Source organism: Schistocerca americana, chromosome 2 (genome assembly GCF_021461395.2).
Source record: "Schistocerca americana isolate TAMUIC-IGC-003095 chromosome 2, iqSchAmer2.1, whole genome shotgun sequence".
Taxonomy (NCBI): Eukaryota; Metazoa; Arthropoda; class Insecta; order Orthoptera; family Acrididae; genus Schistocerca; species Schistocerca americana.
In genome coordinates this window covers 110,838,003-110,858,181 of record NC_060120.1, presented here as the reverse complement: position 1 = coordinate 110,858,181, position 20,179 = coordinate 110,838,003, and positions in this window count along the sequence as shown.

Genomic DNA, 20,179 nt, shown 5'->3' with positions numbered 1-20,179 from the left:
AGACGAAGATTATTAATTAATAATGGTATGATTAATTTGATGCCTAGAATGGCTTTGTGGTGATTTCTTTTGAGATCATCAAATATAGCTGCTCCTCCATTATTAAATTTGGTATGTGAACTTAGATTATTAAATAGAATTATGTCTTGGTCTTCTTTTAGATTTTTTGTTCTAGTTTTTTTTATCTTCTTTTTAGATCTGTTTATATATATCACAATAAAAAACACACACACAAATTTCAAGCTTTCGCAACCCACAGTTGCTTCATCAGGAAAGAGGGAAGGAGAAGGAGAGACGAAAGGATGTGGGTTTTAAGTCTCTCCCATCTACTCAATCTCCCAACTACCAGCTCCACTCCCCCCCAAAACCTCAAAATTCTAGTCAACACAATCTGGAGCCACAACACCCCAATTCAGTAGTTAACCTTTCCTCCAAACCTCTCTCCCAATCCAAAACCTCTGTCCTATTCAAAGGCCTCACCTTCAGCCTCACTCCCAGATTCAACCAAACAGCCCTCGTCAAAGATTTACTGTCCTACACTCGTAGTCTCTGCTAGAAATATCACTTTGCCATGAAGAAAAATAATCGTAATCCTACTCCTAATGATCCAACTTACCAAGACACTATCCAAATTGAACACTGCCTGGAACAGTTCCATCCTCCATCACAGCGGGACCCACCTCCTCTTCCTCAAAATCACCCTCTCCAAACCTTCCAGGAATTTCTCACTTCCAGCCTTGCCTCTCAATCTTTCTCGAAAAACCTTAACCCTACTCCCAACATCACCACAGCTGAAGCCCAGGCTATCCGTGATCTGAAAGCTGACCGATCCATCGTCATTCTTCCGGCTGACAAGGGTTCCACGACCGTGGTACTTGATCATCGGGAGTATGTGGCTGAGGGACTGTGTCAGCTTTCAGACAACACTACATACAAAGTTTGCCACGGTAGTCCCATTCCTGATGTCCAGGCAGAGCTTCAAGGAATCCTCAGAACTTTAGGTACCCTAAGAAACCTTTCACCTGACTCCATCAACCTCCTAACCCCACCGAAACCCCGCACCCCTACCTTCTACCTTCTACCAAACATACCGGCCGCCCCATTGTAGCTGGCTACCAAGCCCCCACAGAACGTATCTCTGCCTACGTAGATCAACGTCTTCAACCCATTACATGCAGTCTCCCATCCTTCATCAAAGACACCAACCACTTTCTCGAACGTCTGGAATCCTTACCCAGTCTGTTACCCCCGGAAACCAGCCTTGTAACCATTGATGCCACTTCCCTATACACAAATATCCCGCACATCCAGGGCCTCGCTGCGATGGAGCAGTTCCTTTCACGCCGATCACCTACCACCCTACCTAAAACCTCTTTCCTCATTACCTTAGCCAGCTTCATCCTAACTCACAACTTCTTCACTTTTGAAGGCCAGACATGCCAACAATTAAAGGGAATAGCCATGGGTACCAGGATGGCCCCCTCGTACGCCAAACTATTTATGGGTCGCTTAGAGGAAGCCTTCTTGGTTACCCAGGCTTGCCAACCCAAAGTTTGGTACAGATTTATTGATGACGTCTTCATGATCTGGACTCACAGTGAAGAAGAACTCCAGAATTTCCTCTCCAACCTCAACTCCTTTGGTTCCATCAGATTCACCTGGTCCGACTCCAAATCCCATGCCACTTTCCTCGACGTTGACCTTCATCTGTCCAATGGCCAGCTTCACACATCCGTCCACATCAAAGCCACCAAGAAGCAACAGTACCTCCATTATGACAGCTGCCATCCATTCCATGTCAAACGGACCCTTCCGTACAGCTTAGGTCTTCGTGGCAAACGAATCTGCTCCAGTCCTGAATCGCTGAACCATTACACCAGCAACCTGAAAACAGCTTTTGCATCCCGCAACTACCCTCCCGACCTGGTACAGAAGCAAATAACCAGAGCCGCTTCCTCATCCCCTCAAACTCAGAACCTCTCACACAAGAACCCCAAAAGTGCCCCACTTGTGACAGGATACTTTCCGGGACTGGATCAGACTCTGAATGTGGCTCTCCAGCAGCGATACGACTTCCTCAAATCCTGCCCTGAAATGAGATCCAACCTTCATGAAATCCTCCCCACTCCACCAAGAGTGTCTTTCCGCCGTCCACCTAACCTTCGTAACCTCTTAGTTCATCCCTATGAAATCCCCAAACCACCTTCCCTACCCTCTGGCTCCTACCCTTGTAACCGACCCCGGTGTAAAACCTGTCCCATGCACCCTCCCACCACCACCTACTCCAGTCCTGTAACCCGGAAGGTGTACACGATCAGAAGCAGAGCCACGTGTGAAAGCACTCACATGATTTACCAATTGACCTGCCTACACTGTAAAGCCTTCTATGTGAGAATGACCAGCAACAAACTGAGGCAGACAGTGTTTGTTGGTAATGAGGATCACCCTGTGGCTAAACATGCCTTGGTGCACAGCCAGCACATCTTGGCACAGGTTCAATTGTTAATTTTATGCCTTTAACTTCTGTTTGTTTTAATGTTTCCAGTTTATCTTTATGTGGTATACCTTTTTAGCTGGTTTTTATTCAAAGGATTTAATTCTTGAAACGGTTTGCTTGAGATGAATTAATTGTTTAAATTTTTTCTTTATTTTTTTTTCTACTGGTTTAATTGCTTCTTATTCTTTTTGTTTATTTTATTATTCCATATCTGGAGATAATAATTTTTACTCAAGATTTTCTTTTGATGATAGGGGTTATTATATTTCATTTTGTATAATTGGTTTATTGTTTGTTGCTGTTTCTGGTGGTAGTTTTTTATCTTGATTGATTTTCACTATTCCTCATGTGATTGCTTTGCCTTATTATTTAAAGTTTTTGACAATTACAGCTGTTATTTTGGGTGCTTATTTGGGTTATCTTATTTCTAAGTTAGATTTTTCTCATAATCTGTTTTCTTTAAGTATACTTTCTTTTGCAAGATTTGCTGATTCTATGTGATTTATATCTTTCCTTTCAACTAAGTTTGTTAGATATATTTCTTTGAAGTTGGGTTATTATTCGTCAAAATCATTTGATTATGGTTGGGGTGAGTTATTTGGGGTCAGGGTTTGGTTATATTCAAGGTTGATATGATTCGAATTTTAAGATTTATCTTTTAAATTTTTTCTATCTTCTGGATATTTATATTAGTAATGTTATTTTTCTTATACCTACATAGCTTATAATTAGAGCATGACACCGAAGATGTTAAGGAGGTATTTTTACTTTTAGGTATTTATAAATATAATTATACTATTTTTACAGTGAAAATGTAATGTTTTATTTAAACTATATAAGTTTTAGAAATGTTAACGGAGTTTAACCGCTACTATAAAAAGTTAGCAGCTTTCATATTGGTTTTACATTTCCTTAATTGGAACTTTATAGTTCAATTATATTATTAACAGTAATACGCCTCTTTTTTGGCTTCAATTAATTAATAAGAATAAGAGTATATTATTTACCAATCTTTTAGGTTGAAACTGACTGCAATATTTCCCTTCTATCTTATTATATTCAAGGTTGATTGATTATATCAATACTTTTTTAATGCAACCCAAAAGTTATAGTTAACTACAACCCTCTATTCTGCTCATTGTAAGGCTCCTTGATTTCATTCATGATATAGTCCTCCTAATAGGACTAGAATGAAGAATATTGTTGATGCTGTTCAGATTATAATGTCTGATGTTTTAAAAATAATTACGATTGGTAGAATTAGTGCGACCTCTATGTCAAAGATTAGAAAGATTATGGCAATTACGAAGAATCAAAGGGAGAATGGTATTTGTGCTGATCTTTTTGGATTGAACCCGCATTCAAATGGTCATCTTTTTTCCCGGTCATTAATTAATTTTTTTGATAGTGCTGCTGCAAGGATTATAACGATTATTGGGATAATAAACCTAATGAAAACTTGCAGATAGAACTAGGATTATTTTCCTTGATTTATATCAGTCTTTCTGATTGGAAATCAAATGTACTAGTTATACTAGAATAACAATTATCTACCTCATCAATAAATTGTCATATATAGGAATAATCATACTACATCTACTAAGTGTCAATATCATGCTGGTGCTTCAAATCCAAAGTGATGTCTTGGTGAGGATTGATTTATTGAGTGTCAAAGTAAGCATGTTAGATTAGAGATTACATTTTTTTTTAAAGTTGAAATAACAATATGAATAGTATGAATATATACAATACATCATTTGTTTCTATTAAAAAATTTGTCTATGAAGGAGAAGGAGTTGGCCACTAGTAAGTCTTTCAGGCTCCTTTTAAACTGATCTTTATTTGTAACTAAATTTTTTATGTTTGCTGGCAAATTATTGAAGATGAGTGTTACTGATTAGTGGATCCCTTTTTGAACTAAAGTAAGTGCTTTTAAGTCCTTGTGCAGATCATTTTTGTTCCTGGTATTGTATGTATGAACTGAGCTGTTTGTTGGAAAAAAGAGATATATTATTTAGGACAAATTTCATTAAGGAGTACATATACTGAGAGGCAGTAGTTAGTATACCCAGTTCTTTGAAGAGGTTTCTACAGGACGTCTGTGAATTTACTCCACAAATAACACGTATTACACACTTTTGGACTCTGAAAACTTTTGTTTGACTTGAAGAGTTACCATATGACATTATGGAATGAAAGTATGCAAGCTTTTTCATTGTTATGTCGCCTGTCTGCTAACACTCGAATTGCAAATACAGATTTGTTAAGGCGTTTCTGCAGTTCTGTGGTGTGCTCCTCCCAACTGAATTTATTATCAAATTGTAATCCCAGGAATTTAAGACTGTCAGCCTCTTCTATCTGCTCTTCTTCATACTTTATGCATATGCTGGGTGGAAACCTCTTACAGGTTCTGAATTGCTTATAGTGAGTCTTTTCCAAGTTTAATGTCAGTGAGTTGGCTTTAAACCATTTATTAATATCCATGAAAATATCATTAGCAGATCTTTCTAGAACTACACTTGACATACTATTTATTGCAATACTTGTGTCATCTGCAAACAAAACAAACTCTGCTTCTGGCAGTGTAACTGATGAGAGATCATTAATGTACACAAGAAAAAGCAATGATCCTAAGATGGATCCTTGTGGGACACCACATGTAATTTCTTCCCACTCTGATGACTTAATTCACTAGTCCCTTGCACTGACACCCTTTATTTCCTGTTGGCGAGGTATGACTTGAACCATTTTGCTGCACTGCCCGTAACACCATAGAATTCCAATTTATTTAAAAGGATGTTGTGGTTCACACAATCAAATGCCTTTGACAAATCACAGAAAATACCTGCTGCTTGTAATTTGTTATTTAATGAATGAAGTACATTTTCACTGTAGGTGTAAATAGCCTTCTCAATATCAGAACCATGTTATTTGTGGTCAGATGGTTGAGAATCTGCCTGTTCATTACTTTTTCTAAAATTTTTGAGAGTGCTGGCAAAAGTGAAATCGGTCAGTAGTTTGATGGTATCTCTGTATCCCCTTTCTTGAATAGAGTGTAGTGCCCCCAGAATTTTATGAAAGTCTGGAGATACTTGTGTTCCAGCCGTTTCGAACACCCGTTAGTTTAAAGCAAGGCATAAGGATGAGCATGGGATACTGCACCCATTTATTGTTTGTGCAGGTGAAACTGGAAGGGAGATAATTTGTCGGCACTGGCAAGTGTTCAGCACAACCTGCCAAGAATAATCAAATACGGCCTGGAAGCTCCGTTGCCGGCTGCAAAGAGTAATGTAGTTTTGTATTGTTGAAAAACAAATGGAGAGACTTGAGATAGTGACTGTTCATTAGACGTTGAACTGCTGTTGAGAGTATGTGGATTGGACATGGATAGTCAGCCACAATAAAAGCTTATGTATTAATTGTGTTCAAAATTGTGTAATTAACTGGTTCTGGGTGCCCAGTAATGTGTGGGCTTATGTCATAAAGTTTAGTTGTTTTTTTGTAGAAAGTGGAAATAAATATGTTCTGTTGCATTGAATGATATTCCAAGAGTAGCGTATTTTTTAAATAAGAAGAGAGCGAGAGAGTGAAAATTTCCCCTTCCTAGCAGTGAAATCTTTGGAGAAGCGTCTGGTGCTAGCAGAAGACATCGGTGCTGCAAGAAAGCAGAACCAGCATTCTTCAACAAGTAAGTCCACGAAAACGCTTAACATTACACCGGGCCACTGCAAGAGGCTTAACATCTGCATATTTTAGCCAGTCAGGAAATGTCCCAGTTATAATTGACTGGTTACACAAGTAACTTAGAATTGTACTAAACTCACAAGAACATGTCTTAATTAACTTTGTTGATATTTCATCGTAACCACTAGAATGCTTTGTTTTTAAAGCTTTTATTATGGAAGTTATTTCTTTTGGTGAAGGGAGTGACATATTCATGTACATGAAGCTACTTGTAAAGGCTAGTTTCAGATATTCTAGGGCATTATTTACTGATCCTGACAATCCCATTCTATCAGTAATGGATATAACGCACTAATTAAATAGTTTTGCCACACTATGCCCATCGGTTGCTAATGTGTCATCTACCCTTAATGCTATTTGCTCCTGTTCCTTTCTGGTTCTACCAGTCTCCTCTTTCACTATACCCCATATCATTTTTATTTTGTTCCCTGACATTGCTATCTTCTTCTCGTAGTGCATTTGTTTGGATGTCTGAATTACTTTTTTAAATATTTTACAGTATTCCTTGTATTTAGCTAAGTCATCAGCATTGGAGCTATTCTTGGTCGACAGATACATTTTCCTTTATGTCTTACAGGAAATCTTTATTCCTTGTGTAATCCATGGTTTTATTATAGACTTCTGTTTAATTTGAGTAACTTTTAGAGGAAAACAGTTTTCAAACACGGTACTGACATTGTCCATGAATGTGTCATATTTTTCATTCATGTCATGAACACTATAAACATCTTTCCAGTTCATATCTTTGAACAGTTTTCTAAAACACTCAATTTTTGGTTGATTGACTACTCTGCTGTACTCAGATTTAGCAGTCTTGATAATCTGCTTAGAATTTACATCTAAAACAAGGTGCTGCATGTCATGATTTTGTTCCTTTGATTTGTCTATAAAAATGTTATCAATGGCTGTCCTTGAGGATTTAGTGATCCTAGTTGGAAAGTTTACAGTGTGAGTTAGATTGAAAGACAACAGTACTAACTGCAGTAAATGTTTACTGGAAGATTGCATTAGAAAATGTGTATTAAAGTCACCAGCAATCATAAATTCTTTGTTTCTTCCTGTTAAATAACCCAAAAGAGCTTCTAGATGATTTGCGAATAGATTATAATTTCCTGCAGGTGCTTGGTAAATAGTTACTATTATATAGGATCTGTTATGGAACTCTACTTCTGTTGCACATGCTTCTAGATGCTGCTCTAAACAGAATTTATTAATGTCAATGTTCTTGAATTTATGGCAGTTTTTAATAAATGTGGCAACTCCTCCTCCATCCATATCTACTCTGCAGAAGTAGGAAGCTAGCTTAAATCCTGAAATGTCTAACATATTTATACTAGTGGCCACTTGATGTTCAGAGAGGCATATTATGTCAATTTGGTTAGATGAATTCATTTCATCAATACAAATGAGTAGTTCATCAACTTTCTTTCTGAGTCCCAGAAGAAGATTATTGGAATAATTACATGAAGTCCATGGAAACCTGTTGCAACAAAGAATGTTGATCCATATACTGCGTCTGCGATAGTGAAAGGTGTTTCCCAATATTCGTATGCTTGAAGTATTGTGAAATATAATCCTAATCGTACTGTGAAGAATAGGACTTGTAGTGCTTGAGTGTGATTAGATTGTATAAGACTGTGGTGTGCTCATGTTATGATTACTCCTGAGGCTAAAAGAATAGCTGTATTAAGTAATGGAATTTGTATAGGATTGAAAGGTTGAATTCCTATTGGAGGTCATAATATTCCTAGTTTAACTGTTGGTGCTAGTCTTCTGCTAAAGAAGGCTCGAAAGAATGATACAAAGAGCAAGACATCTGATGCAATAAATAAAATTATTCATCATAATCCAATTGATACAAATCCTGTATGTAATCCTTGATATGTTCCTTCCCGTACTACATCTCGTCATCATTGAATTATGGTTAATAAGGTAATTCCAAATCCAATTATGAATAAATTAATGTTAAATAGGTGAAATCATTTTGCTAATCCTGGTACTACGACTATTGCTCCTGTTAATGGTCAAGGTCTATAGTCTACTAAGTGGAATGGGTGGTTATAGGTGTCTAGCGATTATGTTTGTTGCTAGTCGTACTGCTAATGTACCTGGTTGGATAATGTTACTAATTGTTTCAATTAATACTATAAATGATATTAATGCAGGTGGTGTTCCTTGGGGTAAAAGGTGTGTAAATATGTGACTGATTCATCCAAATAATATAAATCTTAATCATATAGGTAGAGCAATTGCAAATGTTAATGCTAAGTGGCTTGTTCTAGTAAAAATGTAAGGGAATAGTCCTACGAAATTATTGAATAATATTACAATGAAAATTGAGATAAAGATGAATGTTGTCCCATTAAATGATTTTGGTCCTAATAATGTTTTAAATTCATTATGCAGGGTTAAGTTTAGTTTATTCCACATAATATTAATTCGTGATAGTGTAAGTCAAAATATTGATGGGATTAATAGTAATCCTAGAAATGTTCTAGTTCAGTTTTATGATAAGTTGATGGATCAAATGTTGAGAATAAGTTTGTTATCATTTTCAGGTTAGATTTTTTTATCTCAATTGTTCTTTTTTCTGCTCTTGTAACAAGATTAGGTTTAAATGAGAAAAAGTTTATTTGATTAAATAGAATTAAAGTGGCTGAAAATATAATGAATAGAGAGAATCATATGAGAGGAGATATTTGAGGGATTTGGATTTAAACTTCCACATCAGAAGTAGTCATTAATTTACTATTTGGTTTAAGAGACCATTACTTACTTGCAGTCATCTGATGTTTCAAGGTGTACTAATTATTTAGTTATTTTAGACTGACACTCTAATGTTATATATTTTAACTAACTCCTTAAAATATCTTAGATAATCACTTGATGAATAAATTTACTGAAGTTCTTTCAATTACAATTGGTATGAATGTGTGGTTTGCTCCACAACTTTCTGAGCATTGGCCGAAGAATAGTCCATGTCAGTTTATTGCGAATGTTCCTCGATTTAGTCAACCTGGTATGGCATCAATTTTAACTCCTTGAGCAGGATGTGAGGTCCGTCAGTTATTGCTCATGAGTGAAGGCTCTTGTTAATACTTGTACTTCTGTATTTATTGGAAGAATTGTCCGGTTATCTATGTCTAGAAGTTGAAAACCATTGTTTTCTAAATCCTGCTCGTGTTATGTACATATCAAATTCTACGTCTATAAAGTCTGAATATTCATATTTTCAGTATCATTGTCGTCCAATTGTTTTGATTGTAATTATTGCGTCTACTGAATCATCAAGTAAATATAATAGTCGTCGTGATGGGAGTGCAATAAAAATTAAGGTAATTGCTGGTATTGCTATTCAAATAGTTTCAATTAAATGTCCACGAAGTATATTCTGGTTTGTGTAGGCAATAAATAGTACATATCTTAGGGTGTAGCATACAATTACTGTAATTAATAATAATACGACCATAGTATGGTCATGGAAGAATGATAGTTGCTCCATTAATGGTGAAGCTCCATCTTGAAGTGGTAAATTTGATCATGTTGCCATTATTGGGTTTCTAATAAAAGGTCAAACCTTTATTTTTAGGGCTTAAATCTACTGCACTAATCTGCCATATCAGAATCTAGAAATTAATGGTAATTCTGAGTAACTATGTTCTGCAGGTGGGTTATTTTGTAATCATTCTGTTGATCATCTTATATTCGCTCTAAATATGATTGCTCGGTTTGTAATTATCCTTTCTCATATGATTACAATAAATATAATGATTCCTACAATAGAAATTGTAGATCCAATTGTTAAAACTACATTTCATGATGTATATGCATCTGGGTAGTCTGAACATCATCGTGGTATTGCTGCTAATCCTAAGAAGTGTTGAGGGAAGAATGTCAAGTTTACTCCAATGAATATAATCGTAACTGAAGTTTTAATCATGTGTTACTTATGTTTAACCCTGTGAATAGTGGGTATCATTGAATAACACCTCCTATCATTTCAAATACTGCTCCTATAGATAATATATAATGGAAGTGGGCTACCAGTCACACCCATAACATGGGTAGTCATGCACCAGTTCCCCGTAAGCAGTATATGTTACCAAAACATCTCCAGCCATTCAGAGAATAGTCTGTGGACAATTTAAAGGAGGCATAACAGAGCACAGTGGTAGTTCTTGGTCAACAAGTACACTAATTGTGCTGAAAAAGTCACCTGATGGAACAAAAAAATATAAATTCTGTTGTGATAAAAGGTACAGTAATCAATGCACATCCGATTCTAAGTATAGCTGAAACTTCGGATAACCTGAGGCAATGTAACGTCTTTTCTGCAATATATATAACAATAGGTATTGCCAGATTGAAGTTTGTCCAGCAGACAAGCTGAAAACAGTTTTTAGAAGACAGGCTGAAAACAGTTTTTACAGCATCATACAGTCACTACCAGTATTACAGAATGCCTTTTGGGTTGAAAACCGCACCTGCAACATTTAAGTGGTTGTTGGATGTAGTCCTTCAAGGGTTAAAACCAAAAAGATGCATGGTCTATTTGGATGACATCACTGTTTTATATAAGATCTAAATGAAAGTGCAGAGTGTGTAAGTGAAGTATTTGGTAGACTGCAAACAGCTCGTCTCATATTCAGCATTGATAAATGCCTTTTTGCCCAGCCACAAATTATAGCCAAGATGGAATGAGGACATATCCTTGTTTCACTGCAGATTTTCAGTTCCACAAACAGTTAAGCAATTGCATTAATTTTTGGATTGGCAAATTATTACCAAAAATTCATGAAAAGCTCTGCAGAAATTGCACAATCATTCACTAGATTACTGAAAAACAGAGGTTATATTTCAGTCAACACCAAAATGTCAGTAAGTGTTTCAAAAATTTGAAAGAGATAATTATTTCTGATTTTACAAAATAATTTATATTATCATGTGGTGGAAGCAGTACAGCTTTGGGCATCATTTTAATTCAAACTGTAGATGGACAAAAGCATCCAGTAGCTTATGCATGTCACCATCTGAATATGGCTGATTGCAATTATTATTACAGAAAAGATGTAAGTTTTGACACAAGATATTTAGTATTTCTGTTGTTATTTCTATGTTAATAAATTTAGTTACAGATCATGCATCCTTGAAATGGTTATTAGGACTAAAAGACCCTTCAAAACTGGTTAACAAGATGGGCATTTCAGTATGAAATAGTTTGTAAGCCTGGTGTCAGCCACACAAACACGGATACACTCACAAGGGAACCTCCCCATCGCACCCCCCTCAGATTTAGTTATAAGTTGGCACAGTGGATAGGCCTTGAAAAACTGAACACAGATCAATCAAGAAAACGGGAAGAAGTTGTGTGGAACTATGAAAAAATAAGCAAAATATACAAACTGAGTAGTCCATGCGAACATAGGCAACATCATGGATGATCTGAGGTCGGGAGCGCCGTGGTCCCATGGTTAGCTGCGGAACGAGAGGTCCTTGGTTCAAGTCTTCCTTCGAGTGTAAAATTTTATTTTTCAGACAATTATCAAAGTTCAGGCACTCACACATAATCAACTTCTCTCTCCAAAATTCCAGGACATGTTCAGATTTGCTTGGACATATGCAGGATTTGATGGTCTACACACGGAAAAATTTGAAAACGTTAAAAACATATTTTTTGACAGAGCACAGGGAAAAGTGTGCGACTGTGAAACTGTTGGATTCATTTGTTGCAGTTTATGTGACAAACTCTTATGTTTTCATCACTTTTTTGGGAGTAATTCTCACATCCACAAGAAAACCTAAATCGGGCAATGTTGAAGAATCTTTTTACCCATTCGCCAAGTGTACAAGTTAGGTGGGTCGACAACATATTCCTGTCATGTGACGCACATGCCCTCACCAGTCTCGTATAGAATATATCAGACGTGTTTTCCTGTGGAGGAATCGGTTGACCTATGACCTTGCGATCAAATGTTTTCACGATGGGGAGGTTCCCTTGTCAGTAGGAAAACTGCAGTATTGCAAATATCACAACTGAATCTAGTAGATTTGAATAAGGACAAGCAATGGATACAGAATGCCAAGTTTACAGTAAATGATCACAACTTCTGATGTAAGAAGGTTTACTCTGTAGTCTAACGCGGACCATGAATCATTATTCCTATAGCATTACACACCAAAATGTTATGACAAGCACATGACCCTGTACCATCAGGAAGTGTGGGGTAAGAGGGCTACTAACAGATGAGTTGCAGAGAGATTTTGGAGGAGAAACAACACAATGATGTGGAGCACTATGTAAAAAATTGCATTCTATGTCCTCAATTGACGTGATAGGCTCGTTTTATATGCGTTTAGTAGGTAATAAGTATGCACTGATGATGAGCGACCATTTTTCAAGATATCTTCTAATGATAGCAATACCAGATCAGAAAGCAAGCACTTTAGCTCAAGCCATGTTGTAACAATACCAGAAACTATAGCCACATATCAAAGAACTAATTTTGTGAGTGATCTGATGTCGTCTATTGACAGTGCAGAAAATGCGGACTAGTCCATTCACCCACAAGGTAACGATCATAGGGAACGATTCCACCATACCGTAGTGAAGATGTTAAGTCACTATGTGAATAGTCAACATTTAGAATGGGCTTTCTAGACTATGTAGTGAGGGCGTACAACTCAAAAATCCACAATGGGACAGTTCTTTTACTGCACAAAGTGGTATATGGGCAAAAGATGCCATCACCTTTTGATTTAGAGCAGCCAAAGATAAGAACACACTGGGCAAACATGTGAAGCAATTTGTGAAAGTGTTGAAAGAAGTTTGGCAATGAGTGAAATGTGCAACACAAATGCACTGGAGCATCAGGAATGGATTGTGAGTGGATTACCTCAGCATAGAGTAGTGTTCTACTAAACCGCAGACCCCAAAGCGTTTTGACAAATTACCACTGAAAAGGAATTGCCACATGGAGTGGGAGAACCACAGAGTGTGCCTTACGAGTTTAGGTCTAGAGATAAGTGATAAAATAGCAGTGTATTGTTTTTAATTTTGTGCCTGTTTATGTACATAAATATTTTTTTAGTTGGCTGTAGTAGTAAATGTTCTTGCACATATGTGAAACAGAGGTGAATAAAATCCAGCTATTGGAAAATGGAATCTTGCTCTTACGACAACCAAATGTACTTCTCATGGACCAAAAGTGGCTGCTGAAACTCACATTTGACATATGGGAGTTAAGAAATAAAATTCTACATTTACAGAATATGTTTATTATCTTCAGAAGTGGAAAAGGGGCAGATCGTAACAGATGTACAGAACAAATACCAGGAATTGAAATTTTCTTATGAGACACTTCAGCCTCAGTTACAGCATATGACAGAGGTAATTCCAGAAATGCTAGTACAAAAGAAAAGAGGTTGGTTAGATGCAGATGAGAAGTTATTAAAAATGGTATTGGGGACAGCAGATAAAAATGACATTGCAAATTTAAGTAGTATGATAGGGGAAATACAAGAAATGGCAAAGAACACAGAACCAGCAGTTGTTTGGCATATACAAACCACATTTTTTTTAATTTAATTGTATCAGAAGCACAAACTATACAAAATGTTCCAAAACATGGTACTATAAGCATTACAATTACAATTAAATGCGGCATGACCAGTATGCAGCAACTTCGCATGCTTCCTTGGTGGCATTGATGACATTCTGTAGCATGCATGACATTGGGCATAGGCTGCAGCCAAGATGACTCATTGTCTGTTCTTCACCACATTCACATGCTGTGGAGTCGCATGCAAATCCCCACTTTTTCAAGTTGGTCTTCGTTCTTCCAACTACAGAACGCAGCCTGTTGAGTGTCTTCCATATTGACCAGCTGTGTGTCACCAATGGAACGTCGAATAATTCACAACGAGGTAGAGAAAATGATGAAGAATGCCATCATTCAGTCTTCACAAAGCCCATGGTCATCACCAGTGGTTCTCGTCAGGAAGAAGGATGGCAGCTGGCACTTTTGTGTTAATTACAGGAAGCTTAATAAGATAACTAAAAAGGACGTTCATCCCCTTCCATGAATTGACGATACACTGGACTGTCTGAAGGGAGCTAAGTTTTTCTCAAACATGGACATGTACTCGGGATACTGGCATAACGAAGTAGAGAGGCCGATTGTGAGAAAACTGCATTCATCATGCCTGAGGGCCTGTATGAGTTTACGGTAATGCCGTTTGGTTTGTGTAATGCACGGATGATGGATAATCTTCTAAGTCACCTGAAGTGGATGGTGCGTCTTTGGTATTTAGATGACATTATAGTGTTCTCAGAGACATTTGATGAACACATAAAAAGACTGAGAGCCGTTCACAAGTGTCCTCAAAAAGGTGGACTGAAGCTTAATCCAAGAAAGTGTCTCTCTGGAGCAAAAGAAATCAAAATACTTGGACACATTGTGTCAAATGAAGGTGTGCGGCCAGACCCAGAAAAAGTAATATCCATAAAAGAATTTCCTATTCCTGAAAAAATTAGACACATGAGAAGCTTCCTCGGATTATGTTCTTATTACCGTCATTTTATCAAAGACTTTTGTATCAAAGCCAGGCCACTCCAAGAGTTGTTAAAAGCTGATGTTAAATTTATCTTGGGTGGTGCTCAACAAGATTCTTTCAGTGTCCTGCGAAAAGCTCTGACGACTGACCCTGTACTTGGTCTGTATGATGAGAGAGCACCTACAGAACTACCCGCAGATGCCAGTGGGTATGGGATCAGTGCTGCTCTGGTGCAATTTCGGATGGAAAAGAGAAGGTTATAGCCTATGCCTCTAGGACACTTACAAAAGCCAAGAGAAACTACAGAAAGAGAATGTCTTGCTGTGATCTGGCCCATGTGCAAATTTTGACAGTGTATCTCTGGAAGGCCATTTACAGTTGTTACAGACCATCATTTACTTTGTTAGTTGACAGGTCTTAAGGATCCAACAGGATGACTCGCCAGGTGGGTACTACGTCTTCAAGAGTATGACATTACCATAGTGTACAAAAGTAGAAGAAAACACCAAGATGCTCACTGTCTCTGTGCAAGACCATCAAGACTTTGATGAAGATAGTGACTGTCTCATTGCACTCCAGGATCTCTCTGCTGAGCAGAAGGACTCCAAGATATCTCAAATTATGCTTGCCTTAAATTGGGCAGAGGATGAGAAAGGACAATTTAAGGCAGTTAATGGATTACTTTGCAAGAAAAATTTCGATCCATTTGGAAAGAGGTGGCTACCAGCGATTCCTAAACACGTGCACTTAGATGTTCTACAGAAATGACACACCTAAGGCCGGACATTTAGGATTTATTAAGACATACAATATGATCCGCAAGAGATTTTTCTAGCCAGGCTTATTTAGGAGTGTCCGTCGCTATGTGTCGCACTGTCAAGAGAGTCACAGGAGAAAGGCAGTTCCTCAGAAACCACCTAGCCGACTCATACCAATTACACCAGCTGAAACGCCTTTCCAGCGTGTTGGGATTGACCTTCTTGGATGATTCCCAATGTCTGCTAGTGGCAGTAGATGGATTATTGTTCACTGAATATCTGACACGCTATGCCATTACGATTGACCTTCTTGGATGATTCCCAATGTCTGCTAGTGGCAGTAGATGGATTATTGTTCACTGAATATCTGACACGCTATGCCATTACAAAAGCCATGAAAACAGCCGAAGCATTCGAGGTAGCCAAATTCATCGTGGAAGACATTGTATTAAAACACGGTGCCCCAAGGTCGTTAATTACAGATTGAGGGAAAGTTTTTCAATTAAATCTTGTGACAGAGATAAAACCGTTGGTGCAACATTACTCATCACATGACAACTGCCTACCATCTGCAAACTAATGGGCTTACTGAACGCCTTAATAAGACCTTGGCTGACATTCTATCAATGTTCGTCAATGTTGAGCAGAGCAACTGGGATGAGGTGCTACCTTTGCCTTCAACACCGCCAAACAAGACACCACAGGATTTACGCCACTTTTCCTGGTGCATGGGCGTGAGGCGACTACGACTACTGTTTCTGTTACATCCTGATGGTGTGGACGACGACCACATCAGCCAGGTGTTAACCAGAGCTGAGGAAGCTCGGCAGTTAGCTCGACTCGGCATGCTGCAGGCTCAAGAAAACGATTATGGTGTGAGTCACCACCGTGTTGTCTACCAGCCTGGTGACCTCGTCTGGATCTTCACTCCTGTTCGGAAGGTTGGTCACTCTGAGAAGCTCCTCGGGCACTACTTTGGACCTTACAAGGTTGTAAAACAGTTGTTTGATGTTACTTATGAAGTTGAAGATTTCGATCCCAACACAAGACGATGAAAGATCAGAGATATGGTCCGTGTCCTTCGAATGAAGCCCTATAAGGATCCTGCAACCCAGGGTAAATTCGAAGCTCCAGCGACGGGCAACGAGCGGAAAGGTGATGAAGAGGATAGCAGCAAAGGAAGTTCTAAGAAGATCACCGCCAGGGCAAACATCAGTCATCGGGAGTCAGAGTATGCAGGACCGATGACTCATTCCCGGACTAGGAGGACATAACACCGAGACACTGTTCTCTTAAGGAGGGAGCAGTATCGCAGAAGAAGCTGAGTAGCACAGTCACCGTGGCGTAGTGGTTATGATACTAGACTGTTGCATAGAGGGTTGTGAGTTCAGACCTCAACTGAACTGTAAAATTTTAATTTCTATATTCAGTTCGAGTACATTCTAGAAGTATCCACAAATGTCAAGAATCATTGTACTGGAATGTTCTGTAACTGTATATATACCATGTGTTCTGGCCGGAGGCAGTTCGCTCCGTGCTCTTGTATGTCCAAGTGCTGAATAAACCTTCATTAAGTGAAATTAGTGTTTGTCATTCATTTAATTACACTTTCTTCTGTGTGAGAGGATGGTATACAGTGAGAAAATGGATAAAGTTAATTCAAACTGCCAAAAGGAGTGAAGTCCTGCACATGTGGGTTTCTGAGCTGTATTGATCTTTTTGTCTGGTTTTATGAAGGTTCCATTGTTGACATTGTTATGCAGTGTCACTGTTGATTTTTCTTTTCGTGCTGTCAAAGTGCGTGATTATTGTTTTCGTGTGATATCCAGTAGCATTCTGTTTTCACTGATAGTGGAATATCCAGAATCATGCAACAGTGGTAAGTCTAGAAAAAACTAAGAACAATGTCACATGAAATAGGAGAGCACTGCAACTGTATGAAGATTTGTACTGATACGCTAAATGATGCAGCAAAGTCTTTAATTTGTACCTAATTTCAGTCTACTGAAGGACTGGAATGAGCAAAGTTGTCACGTGTCAAGACTGATTTCTACTGATATTATTTAATGCTGAAGGCCTTGCAGAGATGAGACAGTAGCAACTTTACATTATTATACGTTTCATTATAAGAACAATGAGAGAGAAAGCTATGAAGGAACTGACTGTTAGTCAACAGGCCTTTATATCACTGCATGGGATTTTTTTTATAAAAAAAAGATTAAAAACTAGTAGGATTTCTTTAAAAAATGATGTTTCAGTTGACAAATGAGGCAAACACAGAATCAAGCTCATAAACTTTCAGCAGAAACAGAGTAAAGCACCTGCATTCACATCATGTAGTTTAAAGGGGGGTTCAGTCATTACAGCATACATAAAGCATGAAAACTGTATTTGCCTGAAGAACTAATGATCAACAAGACATTTAAAGAGCTTTCAAGAGGCACATCCTAACTGTTCAGCGTGATATGAAACCTGTCATAAAATATTTAATATTAAATTTTATATCTCGTTCGGTTTACCTTGAAGTGATATATGCAGTACTTGCAATAAGTTTTCTGCAACTTTCAAAGCTCCAGAGGCCCAGATTACATGTGTAACACATGGAAAGAAAAGATTAGACATTCAAAATAATATTAAGAGAGATATGACTGAATGTGAACTACACCGCAACTGACACTTTTTATCAGCGTAAAAGATAATCTCAACAGAGAAGCATAGTAAATTTATAAGCACTGAATCGATAAGTATAGATTTACCATGGAATTTTCTGTCTCCAACATCAGCACCAATGTTGTCTATTATTTAAGTGCCAGCTTTATAGCTATTTATATACATCAACTCTCCGACAAACAGGCAGTATTTTATATTTACCCTGAAACACTACAGAAGAAAGGTTCAAATGAAAAAATAAATAAAAATAAGACTACAATTCTAGATTCAGAGGTTAAAACTTTGGAAATCTTCTGTGACATGTGTGGGGGTTTAAAACAAAAACTATCCTCTTTTCAGGTTCATTCACTATCTCGTCCATTATGCAAAGTGTTTTGAAACTATTTGTGTGATATACCCAGTTAGAGGAAATTCATATTTGGAAAGTGACAAAGACATGGGCCTTATCAGGCATAAAACAAAAGCAGAGTTTCTGAAGCACAGAATGGACATAATTAATGATGCACATGTCAAACCCACTCCTTTTAACATTGTTGAAGTTGATGACCTTAATGATACATGAGAGATCTGATTTCTTGCAACCAAGACACTTACCAAATTGCTCAATTCCATCTTAAATTATTAAGGAGATGGAGGTAGAACGTCATCATCTAAGGCTTGGCAAATAGGCGACACTAACAGTGGACCTTGAATCACATCAGTTATGACTGTTCCTGCTGCACAAATGGTAGAGGAAACAGAATTTGCAGGAGGAGATTTTTGTTCCCTTTGTCCTGTTATGAAGGTAAGCTATTAACCCTAGAAACACCAAGCACGGAAAAAATTGCCCGTACATTTTTATTTTTTCAAAATGTCATGGCAAATATCCTTCTATGTTTTTGGGTTTTTTTCTATTTGTCTGTTGCCTTGTAATACACTATGCTGTATGTTTCTATGGTTAAATTTTTATAATTGCAAGTACAAAAAAGGAATTTTATGCCCAAGGGCACATTTTGCCCGGGGCTGGTACTCCACGCGACCGTAATTCTTATTATCTTCCCCACAACGACCAAGTATGGGCAAAATTTGCCAGTACGTTTTTCTTTCTTTTATTCAATTGGCAATCTTGAACATGAGTTTTACTGTGGTTTGTTGAGTGTCTAATAGTTGAGTTTCACTTTCATTGTTGATTTTAGACTTGCCATTATTACTATTAGCAGTTTGTCTCAGTAGAGCGACGCCTTTATTGTAAAGTAGATTTTGTAAGATGAGTTATAGAGGCTTGAACAACGCAGAAGTTCTTGCAGAACTTTTACTCGACAACGAATTATCAGATTTAAGTGATTTTGAGTCAGATCATACAGAAGTAGAAAAGGATTCCAGTGAAGAAGCGGAGGACAATGAAGAAGAAACAAACCATGCAGGTAACGCTCCAAATAAATATGTTACACGTTCTGGCAGAGTGTATCTTGCAGAAGCTCCGAGACATAGTAAAAGGGATTTTGGTAATATAGTCCATGAATGTCAAGGAATAACCAGTACTGGGAAAGTAACAAGCATATGTGAATCATTTAAAAAACTGTTCACTCCTGAATTACTATGGAAAATACTCGACCATACAAATGAAGCTGAAAGAGAAAACGTATCTCCCGTTAGCGATTCTGAAATATATGCATTGATGGGAATTTTAATTCTAATGGGAGTTTACCAGGACTCCAATATTTCTTTATCTGATTTATGGTCAAATTTATTGGGAAGAGCGATTTATAGAGGAGCTATGGGTAAGACAAGAGCATATCAGCTATTGAAAATTCTTCACTTTGCTGATAAAGGCACCAGGTCAGAAAGAAGTGTACGCGACAAATTTGCACTGCTGCGTGAAGTATTGAATGAAATATTCCCACGGTACTTCAGAAGTGGACCTGACAATACAATTGACGAAATGTTGTGTCTTTTCAGAGGTTGTTGTCCTTTCAAA